Below are 12,092 nucleotides of genomic sequence, written 5' to 3' on the forward strand. Positions count from 1 at the left end.
TAAATTTTAAGGTATTATTGTCATTCATTATGTTATAAAATGATTTGCTTAAGGTTGTGTAATGATTAATGGTAAATATTTAAAGTGTTGGAGATCATCGATTATGGAGTAGGACATTTAATAGTATATTAAGAAGTAAATTTTAAGCCTAACCCAATCTTATAAAACCGGCTTATAAGATTAAGTTTGCATTTACTTATATAATATGAAATATCATACATTTTAATCGATGTGGGATCTTTAACATATCCTCTTACGCCGAGATTGTCAATTCGTGCGTGAGACTATAAATTTATGGTGGTATGATAGTAACCCAATACCGGGTGGTCTGATAAGTCTAACAAATTCTCACTAAAATATAATAAACGAACTTTAAGTCTAACTCAACCTTATGAAACCGACTTATAAGGTGAGTTTTGCATTCATTTATATGTCCTACTCTTTAGTTAATATGGGATCAACAATCTAACATATTAATAAGAAAGTTAAAATAATAGAAAAAATCTTTATAATTCCTATAAGAAAATGTAAATTTGAAAAAAAATCATAGGTAGTGACAATCTTGTTCCATCACCCATGATAATCTGATATGGTAGGATTTATTCATATATAATCATTTCATTGGTATAATAGGTTTCCATCTAGTATATTCTTAGAATTCTTTATGAATAAGTATAATCTACATTTGTATCGTTTTTGTTAACATATGAGTTTTGGTCTAATCCCTCAATATTGACGATTGATGATTGTTGTTATTACATGAAGTGTCAGACAAACTGAAATGTAAAGTTCATAATGATACCTAACATGTAAGTTTTTATAAAAAAAAAAAATTAGGCTTCCTTTGCAACTTTTATGAGTTTTCCTGATTTCTCATATTTTGAGAAAATAAAATAAAATTCTTGCAACTACTGCAAAACTTTCATTGACTCGTTCAAGTCCTTTGTAAATTTGGCGAAGGACTAGGATACGGTTTGGAAATGTTTGGAGCTTTAATCAATAGAGTGCCTCTATGATTTTTTTAATACTACTACTACAAAAAATATAATGTGTTATTTTTGAAATCTTTTGTTAATGGTATGCTCAGTTTAAAAGTCATTTTTTTATATAGGTTATATTACTTTAGACATCTCATAATTAAACTAAAGTTCCACAATCTAATTATTATTATTTTTATTATACAAAATATATTTTATCTACTCCTAACAAATTTATTCAATTATGTTTGTGCTCATTGACTTTTTTTATTGGGCAAAAAGCTTAAACATATATAATGGATTGATTTTTCATTATAATAATATACTTGGAACCAGAGTATATTCCGCATTCACCTCACGAGAGTAGTCCGTTCTTCTTATTATTATTGCACTGAAATATTATATTTTTATTAAATTAATTATTTAAAAATGTTAGGATAAGATAATAAACTGAATTGACTTAGTAAGAACATGCATACATTCATAATATTAGTAAAAGAAAGATGGTGGATAATTCACAATCAAATGAAAAAACCTAATGATTTTTTAATTAAATCATACATTTATACTACAATTTTTATCACTGTGTATATACTACAATTATTTTAAATAATACATCTTAATATTATTGGAAAGTGTGTGAAACTTGTCCAAACAAGATACAAAGACTTAGAATAATTTTTCATGGTATTATACACATGTGTAACATTATTATTTCTCAATTTCAGGAATCATGTTCTTCAATCAACCATGCATATTCATATTAAAATATTGAGAGTGACGCTTATCAATTAAACATGTTAGATAATTTCTTAAAAAATAATCACAGTGAAGATGCTCTTATTAAAAAATTAACACATGAACAATAAATATTTTATTGATATATGCCCCATTTTGTTGAGTAAATTGTAGAAACTTTACAACATCATTTTCATATTCCTCACTTATTTGACTTCAATTTATTTAACTTCAATTTATTGTGTAATATTATTCTCTTCTAAAATTGTATGCATCATTAAAAAAAAATATTAAATGAAAATTAATTTTAGTGACAAAAAATCATTAATTACTATGTTAACTAAATTAAATACTATTTTAGAATCACTACAAGAAAATCATTAAATAGAAATCAATTTTAGTGACAAAGAATAATTAGTTACTATGATTAAATTAAATACTACTTTAGAGACTAACAAAATTATTGACATTTAAAGTAGTTTTTATTAATAATAAAATTTATAAACTAGTTTTTAAATTAATATCTAATTAGCTACATAAGATTTTAGCTACTAACTTCAGAATCTAAAGTAGTTGATAACTAATTAAATATCAATTTAAAAATTAGTTTATAAAATTTTCTTAATAAAAGAAATTGCTTTAGATACCAACATTTTTTTAAAATATATAAAATAGTATCTAATTTAATCAATATAATAATTAATTATTATTTTTTTAAAATTAATTTTTATTTAATGATGTTTTTGTAGAGTATACATTTTGGTAGTGATCGTACTCTCATCTCTAGGATTTTTTTTAAAGCTTTTGAGGATGTTATCTTCTTGACAACATTTTTTCACAGTACATAATTTACTCTTAGAAAAATTCTATTGACTTAGAGGATTGCTTTTGATTTGACCAACTATTTAGCATAGTATCTCCTAGTTCTTGTTACTATTTATAGTTTTTTTTTTATCAGCAAGAACTATTTATTTATAGTCATTGAACAATTTCAATATTTCTTTTATGTCCTCATAACGTTCAATTTAAATTTAATAATTACATTTAATGTATCTAATATAACTTTGAATCTAATGCAACTTTAAATGTTATTCTTCTTTAGTCAAGACCGTGTCTCTAAGATTGCTTAATACTACTAGAAAGAACATTCATTATATGAGTTATTTTGGAAATTATATTAATGGTATGATCAAATATAAAAAATTAAACTAAAGTTACAAAATCATAATTATTGTTATTTTTAATTATGCAAAATATATTTTATCTACTCCTAGCAAAGTTATTCAATTATGTTTGGTTAATGACTTTTTGTGGGCAAAAATCTTAAACATATATAATAGTTGATTTTTCATTGTAATAATATACTTGAATCCCAGGGTATATTCCACACTCAATTCATGAGAGTAGTCCATTCTTCTTATCAATAATTGCACTGTTATATTAATTTTTATTAAATTAATTATTTAAAAAGTATAGCATCATTCTAATGGTTTTAAAGTTAGGAAGACCACTGAACTGACTTGGTAAGAGCATGCGTACATTCATAATATTAGTAAAAGAAGGTGGTGGATAATTCACAATCAAATGAAAAAACCTAAATAGTTTTTAATTAAATCATACCTTTATACTATAATTTTTATCACTCTGTATATTTCTTGTTTTAATATTAATCAATCTTAATATTATTGGACAAGTGTTTGAAACTTGTGCAAGCAAGATACAAAAACTTAGAATAAATTTCAGGGTATTATACACATGTGTCTAATGAAAACATTATTGTTCAAAGAAATCATGTTATTCAATCAACCATCCATATGCATAGAGATTGAGACATTATCACTTCACCATGTTAAGTCACATTAGACAATTCCTTAAAAAAATAATCACAAAGAAGATGTTATTATATTATATCAACTTCTATTCTCTTATTAAAAAAATTAACACATGGGAAATAATTTTTTCATTAATATACATTAAAAAAAATCATTAAATAAAAACTAAATTTAGAAACAAAAAATAATTAGTCATTATAATAACTAAATTAGATACTAATTTAGAGACTAAAAAATTATTTTTATCTAAAGTGATTTCTATTACCAATAAAAATTTATAAAATGGTTTATAAATTGGTATCTAAATTAGCTATCCAGGTTTTAGCTACTAATATTTTAGATTCTAAATTAGTTTCTAAAAGACTAATAGAGACTAATTTAGAATATAAAGTAGTAACACTACAAAGAAATCATTAAATATAAATCAATTTTAGAGACAAAAAATCATTAATCACTATATTAACTAAACTAGATACTAATTTAAAGACTACAAAATTATTCCTATCTAAAGTGGTTTCTATTATTAATAAAAAACTATAAAATGATTTCTAGATTGGTATCTATATTAGCTACCCTGATTTTAGCCACTACTATTTTAGATTCTAAATTAGTCTCTAAAAGACTAATAGAGACTAATTTAGAATATAAAGCATATTAGATACCAATTTAGAAATTATTTTATAAATTTTTATTAATAATAGAAACTAGTTTAGATACCAATGACTTTTTTTAATTTATAAAATGGTCTCTAATTTAGTCAAATAATAACTAATTATTTTAATCTCTAAAATTAATTTCTACTTAATGATTTTCTTGTAGTAATATAGGTAGCATTTTGTTGAGTAAATTGTAAAAAAAGTTCAACATCATTCTCATATAATCTCACTTATTTTACTTGAATTCATTCAATTTCTATCATTATATTAACTAACACAAGAATTTGGTTTGTGGATGAATATCTCATTTTATTATTTCTTTTTGAAAAGAAAAAAGGTGTGGCTATATTCTCTTAGGAAGACTCACTTTTTTTTTTTTTTATCTTTGATTAGAATGAAAATTTTAATAAAAAAATGTTATAATTAACAAAATTTCAACAACATTTTGTATTTGACTTTAAATAACAGAAAATGAAAGTAAAACATAAAATAAACCATAAAGTATATGTTCAAAGATCATTACAAAATATAATCAACTCAAATTTCATAAAATATATATGAAATATTGATTAAAGAATACTAATTAACTATAAAAAGTTATTAAACTGATAAAATTTAATTTTCAAATATCTCTTTGAAATTAGATTATGAATTTGATTATTCAACATCATTGATCAGAATTTTAACACATAAAATATGTTTACTTTATTGCAATTTTGTTGGAGTGATTTGATGAATAAATCATGTTGTAGTTGCAACTTGGTACAATAGAAATAAAATAGAATCTTCTAAGTTACCAATCTCATTGGCTTAATATGTATAAATGTAATACGTATTCATGCATGGCTGATTTAAAAATTTTAAAAACCTTTTCTGTTTGTTGTAGGTTAAATAAAATAGGAAACATTATTCAAGTCAGAGGTCTTCTCCTTCTTTTGTATGACTGTGTAATATTATGCTTATTTTGAAGCATGAAAATGTATTGCATATATATAGTGGTTTATTTAGTAGTTTAATAGCTTAGATTTAGGGATGTTTCTAGTGCTCTTCAGATTGATACTTCCTTTGAAGTTGAAAAAAAAAAACTTTCTTCTCTTATTTTTGTATAAAGAAAAATATATGGACAATTTACAACTGGAACAAGATTAATATTGTGAAAGAAAATAAAAGATATGAAATAGCAAATCAATTTTAAAAGGAAGTTTAAAACTATTTCTCAAATAAAACAAGAATAGGCAGTTAGTGAGCATTATCTACCAAATTGAAAATATTCACAAATATTGTTGCAAAACTTGTAAAAAAATAAATAAATATGATAAAAGATATGATCATTTATTTTATATTGGATCATCTAACTCGAGTTATATAGATTCTCTTTCATGAAATTCTTAAAATGTTTCATTATGTCTAAAAATTATACATGTATTGTCTCTTATACTTTTTGATTTATATAAATACATATAAAGTTGTTGAATCCATGTTTCATGTATATGATAAATCCAACTATTTCTAAAATACTTTTTTTTAGAATTGAAATGTATAAAGATTAGAAGAGTTTAGAAAAAAATAGTACTTTTCATAAACAATTAATTTGTAACAGTAGTTCCAACATCATTCATAATTGTAATTATAAAGATTTGAAGAATGGTAGTTATAGGTAAAATAGTGAGAAGTTATACCTAATTGAATTGAAGTTGAGTTGTTAAGTAGTCACATTCCATTCCACCCTTATCTTAAGCTGGGGCCTTACATGTCCCTGAAAAAACTAATGGTGGATCATCCTCCAGCCACATAAATCTGCTACGTCTATATAGCCATTATATTTCCCAATCAACTAATATCTCTTTACTCAATCTGATTGTGTTCTCATCAATAATTGAAATCAGAATATAAAAAATTATAAACTTTATTTTATTTTATTTTTTAAAACTAATTATAATTTTTTTCAATTAATTAAATATATAATTTTTATAACAAAGTTATTGAAACTTTCGTTTCATAAACTTAACATTAATTAGTGCGAATTAATCCTAGGCATGATGAGATATTAAAGATTCCGCGATGAAATTATTATTTTTTTCCTATCTATTTATATAGAAAGACCCAAAAAAATCTTTTGATAGAATGTTACTATTTTAAAACATATCAACATCACTTTCATAAATCCTTTAATTTTAATGTATGCAATGAGTTATATTATTATTTATAAGAGGAAGATAAATGAGTGAATTATCTTCTAATCCATATAAATATGACAACCATTTATTGATTACCGTTCAACCTGTTAACTTATTGAGAGGTGGAATAAACAATCATCACATATTCTTGCGTTTTTTTTGTTTTTTAAATGAGTCTAAATTTTAAAAGTGTGATGATTAATTGTTTCGGTGGTGTCCTTTAAGTAGTGTGATAAGGTATTAATATTGTCATAACGTTTTCTAGATAATAAATTGTTTCAAACAATTTAACTTGACTTTGACAATGTCTAAATACCATGTTGTATTTGACAATGTTCCCTCCCTAAAATCTTATCAATCACTTTTCAGTCTTTTTGCATAAGAAAATAAACCTACGGAAGTTTGATAAAGACTAAAAGTGTAAAATACTCCAAATTCAACAAACACGTTTTGTCGTAAAATATTAGTGTCAATCTAAATTCAATAGACACGTTTGTGGTAAAATATAAATGTGAATGGGATGGGATAATTTAGTTTAGTGCATGACGTTACTTAGCATGACCTCTGCATGCTTACGCATCACAATTATACCATCAATTAGTTCCCATGTTTATTAGGATAATATTATTTGTTTACGACTTCAGTATATAAATATTATACCATCACCTCTGCACACCACAATTACATGGATTAATGGGTTACAATTTTTTATAGACAATGATTTCATAATTTTTTATAATAACATTATACTAAAAATAATAACATCAACATATTATGAATTTAGATCAATGATTATATTATCTATAATAGTATCTGCATTTTTTTTATTATATATATATTATATATGTTTTTGTATTTTTTTAATATCAAATTATCTATTTATATATATATATATATATTTAGAGATATCAAATAAAGATGAAGATTAATATTTAAAATATTTTTCTACATATTATTTCAAAAAAACAATAATTATTATTAACAAATATTTTTATTAATTAAATTATAACAATAATCAAATTGTATATAATATATTATTTATAATTTTTTTAACTTAAAAAAATTACAAATCTTATTTATTATTTTTTTACGTAACAAAATAAACAATAATAACATTGTTTTTATAAAAAATACCTTTAAATTGATAAAAATAAAAAAATGTTTCAATAGTTTTTTCTTAAGCTTCTCTCAAAATTTTCTTATTTTTTTTGTATTGTACTTTTTATCCATTTGAAGTAACTACCAATCCAATCATATTTTGATTTGACTTATATTTTTAAATAAATATAGTACACGTGTTAAACCGTTTCTTTCAAATTTAATATATATATATATATATATATATTTTTAGTTTTAAATTTAAATAATTATAAAATAACAAAAATAAAATATTAATGTAAAAATAAAATAGAAACAAAATTTATGTATAATAAAAAATAATTATAATAAAAAATCTCTTTGTATTTTCTACTGATTTGTCTATTTCTATTATCTTTTCAAGTTACGTTGATTTTAGTATTTGAAAATGTATTGATTTTTTTAAAATATTATATTTAAAAAATATAATACAAATACAACATAAAATCAGTAAAGAATCTAAACTTAAAATGAATCCCACTTACTTTCGTACAGACTAAGACTGCCAAAGTATTACATTTAACAAATTACAGTTATATTTAAGTAGGTAACTTAGATTAAAATAAGAAAAGTTATATTTACACATTTATTTTTTCTATATTTTTTATCAGCAATAAAAAATAAATAAATGAGAATCACTTCAGAGATGATTCAACCCTTATACAGAAAATATCTAATAAATACCACCAAACTAACTAACAAAAGTCCTACCCGTTAAAATAAATCATGAAAAAAAAACTTGAAGAAATCATCTTCATACACACTAAAGGTTCCAAACACCAATTAGAGTAGAAAAACGAAGCAGAGCGAATTTTTATCTAAGACCAAACATTTACTTGCACCAAAGCAAACACTTCAAACACGTCCGTCACACCCCTTTTAAATATGATACAATTCGTGTGATTCCAGAGTTTCACTCACCACCCCAACCCAAATTCTATCATAGTTTTTAGATTCAATTTAGTTCTTTTTATTTTATTTTAAAAGCTTAATTTTTTAAATAAAAGTTTTTATGTTAGGCATCACTATGCAACTTAAGATATCAGCTAGGCTGACACTTCAAGTAACAACAATCATTTATCCCATATATTTGTATTTTCTTTCTTTTTTTCTTTTGTTTAATTTTAAAAGCTTAATTTAATAAAAATAATTAATTTGATTTTTTTCCTCAGTTTAGAAATAATACAGTTAAACAATTTTTGTTATAAACTACTTTTTGTACACCTAGTTACGATATTGACTTTTTAAAAAAAAATCTGTGACAAATGTCACTTTCTCATGTATATTTTCATAACCATTTTCAAAATTATTGTGGAACTTCTGTTTTTGTCATAGACAATAGTTTTTGCAGGCCAATTTTGTGCATTAATTTTTTTTTTTAGGAAAAGTTTATTTTTAACACCCAAACAATCACACATTTCATTTACAATTATAATAATATTTTAAATTAAAAAATAAAATAAATATAATTAAAATAATAATTTATTAATGTGTAAAATCTATGCACTTTACTTAAAAATTAAATTAAAAAATTAAAAAAATTAAAAAAAATTATTTTAAAATATTCCAACCTTTATACAATTATCAAAATAATATAATTATCAAAATAATATCGAAGAATATCTCTCACGAACTACAAAAACTTGTAAGAACCTATACATGCTATACATGTTTGACACCCCTAACAGTGTAACAAATCTATATATTTTCAACACTATAGAGAACCAAATTACAATCGATTATGCAGCAAATCTACAAATCTACAAATTTTCCTGCACTATATAATTAAAACCACTTTCCTTACGTAATTTGTGCACTTATTGTTGCAACCATTAAGTATTGTATCATATAGTATGTTTATAGAATATTCTTAATAAGAATATGTTTATAAGAGTCTCTTTCTAATAAGTTTAAGACACAAAGTAAAGAAGAAAATATTTTTTATGAAATAGAATGAACTTATTCATGAATAATTTTTTATACAAATTATATGAGAAAATTATTATAAATTAATTTTGACTTATGTAAATTTAATATATTTTTTTCTCAGTTTTTTCTCTTACAAAAAATCATTAAATAAAAATAAATTTTAGAAACAAAAAATAATTAGTTGTTATAATGATTAAATATAGACCATTTTAAAAACTAAAAAAATTATTGATTTCTAAATTACTAATTATTTAGATTCTAATCAAATACCAATTTAAAAATTATTTATCAATAATTGAATCTAATTTAAAAATTAATAATTTTTTTAATCTTTAAAGTATTTCTAATTTAATCATTATAACAAATTATTATTGTTTTTTTTTAAATTGATTTTTATTTAATGATTTTTTTATTGTATAAAAAAAATTCTTCTAAACATATCCAAAATAAATTTTTTACTCTACCAGATATTTTCATTGGACACATATTTATGAGTAACATTCAATCTGTCGAAAATCTTGGATATACCAAGGGGTCCAAAAATTCAAATTACCATAAAGTCATCGATAAACTCAAAAAATGATGTTATATGTAGCTAAAAAAATTCCTCCAGCAAAATCTAGGCAATATTCTCTAAGTCCAATTTTTGATACAGTTACATTGAATCTTTCAGCAAAAAAATTGAAGATTTGGATTTTCTCTCTATTATATATATATTAATTTACAATTATTAATCTTCCATAATTATTAATATTTCATATTTAAAGGTTACTAACGGATGTGGGTCCCTCTTCCTTCATTAAATTTGTTTAGACAATCAGAAAGATATTTAGAATTGATTGAGAACAATTCTATTGTTTTTGGATTTAAAGATGTATACTCATGAAGATATGTATGTCGATAAATTCCTAGAACACTTGTCCATTCAAATATCAATATATAACTAACTACTTCAAAAAGTATAAGATTTATTACTTACAAGTTATCGTTAATTTAATTGTTGTATTTAAATGTTATATAGTATAACTTTTCTTAAATTTTTTTATTTTCTATTCTGAATTAATATTGAAATTTATTTCGTTAGCAAATATATATCAAACATGGTTGGTTGTGTAACAGTATAAAAAAGAAGCAGAAGCCAAAGACCCACCGTCACACACATTCTTTCTTTCTCTCTCTCTCCAATTCTCTTCTCTCTCTCTTAATTTCTCTCCCAATCTTCATCTATTTTAGAATCTGATCATACCACGCTGTAGCAGAAGAGTTAAGGAACATTTCTACCCGATCAGATTTTCAAACAGAGTAAGTTCATTTTTACTCTAAATATCCTTTGTTCTCTATTTTTCTTTAGGATTTAGTTATCAATCTTGGTGGGGTCAGTTGAGAAGTTTAATCCTCTCAACTTATTCTATTATATACTGAAATTTTGTTATGTTTGGATAATTTGCATTAGGCCCGTAAATCTTGAAGCTTATCCAAACGGTGGGGAATAAAATTCTAAAAGTTGCTTGGAAAGCAAGCAATTGAGGTAAGGGAAGCTAAATTTAATTTTTAATAGCACCCTAGGATAGAAGATCTGAATGCGGAAGGGACGTGGTCCCAATATTCAATTTTTCTTGCAGGCATGTTGTGTGTTATATATATTGGGTTGTTTGTTTATATGTTATTTAAATTTGCAAAAATATTATATTTTGATGGTTTAATATTTAAGTATTGTTTTTTTTATTTTAATTACGTTTTTTAATGTTGTGGATCGTGTTTGGAATGATATTGTATTGACGGAATGGTATGGAATTGAATTCATACATTTGGGATAATGTATGGACTGATGTTTGCTGTGTATTAAGTATTGATGCCTATGTGGTAACAGAGATCTCCGAGCTTCACTGATGATCTAAGTCACATAGATTAAGATATCAGGTGGTGAGAAGCTGATGGGGGAGTTCATGCACACCGTGACATATGAGATGCACGGCTTGGGTTGTATTGAACTTACCCTGATCCTTTATGTTGGATTCGCTGGTAATCTTTGGATCAGGTGATAGTCTCTGGTAGGACTTACTTAATACGGGTCTTCCGGAAGACGTTGTTTGTTGAATATCTTGGATGTGTAGATCCATGTGAGATCTATGTGATTGTTTTAATGTTGGGATTTGAAGAAGATTGTATAATTTGAGAAATTGATCATGTAACTTGGTTTTCTCTTTTGATTTAATTGCGTATATTATAAAATTCTATTTTCACTAGCTTACCCTTGCTTTTCTTGTTGTGTTTGAACTGCGATGACTGTACTACGTACACGAGCAGATGATCTTACAGGTGTCTGAGGATCAGAAGAGTTTTAAGGCGTTGATTTTGAAACTTATATTGTGAATATTTGTATTTCTATATGTCCTAATCACGTATTAGGAATATTTTGAAAAACGGTAAGCTTGTATAGAAATATGTAAAACCGGTATTGTAATAGTTATATGTAAATTATGGGGTGTTACATTTAATGGTATCAGAGTCGGTTCATCCTTAGGATAACCTGAGGGTAGTGGGTTTATTTTGTTTCTCCTGCGTGTAGATTTTTGTTTAAGTCTAGCCTCAAGACTTAGTTAAAAGTTTCTAATAAGATGTTTGACAAAGTTGTTTTTCTTGAAA

The 12,092-nt window shown here is 23.9% G+C and overlaps 1 long non-coding RNA gene across 1 annotated transcript; it reads left to right on the plus strand.

Moving 5' to 3' along the window:
- The first annotated feature begins 10,597 nt into the window (after positions 1-10,597).
- On the plus strand, positions 10,598-12,092 carry LOC137805975 (uncharacterized). Its single transcript, XR_016519668.1, has 3 exons — positions 10,598-10,748; positions 10,900-10,974; positions 11,754-12,092. It is a non-coding gene; the product is annotated as an uncharacterized LOC137805975 (long non-coding RNA).

This window comes from Phaseolus vulgaris, chromosome 3 (assembly GCF_051622355.1).
Source record: "Phaseolus vulgaris cultivar YP4 chromosome 3, ASM5162235v1, whole genome shotgun sequence".
NCBI classification, from domain to species: Eukaryota; Viridiplantae; Streptophyta; class Magnoliopsida; order Fabales; family Fabaceae; genus Phaseolus; species Phaseolus vulgaris.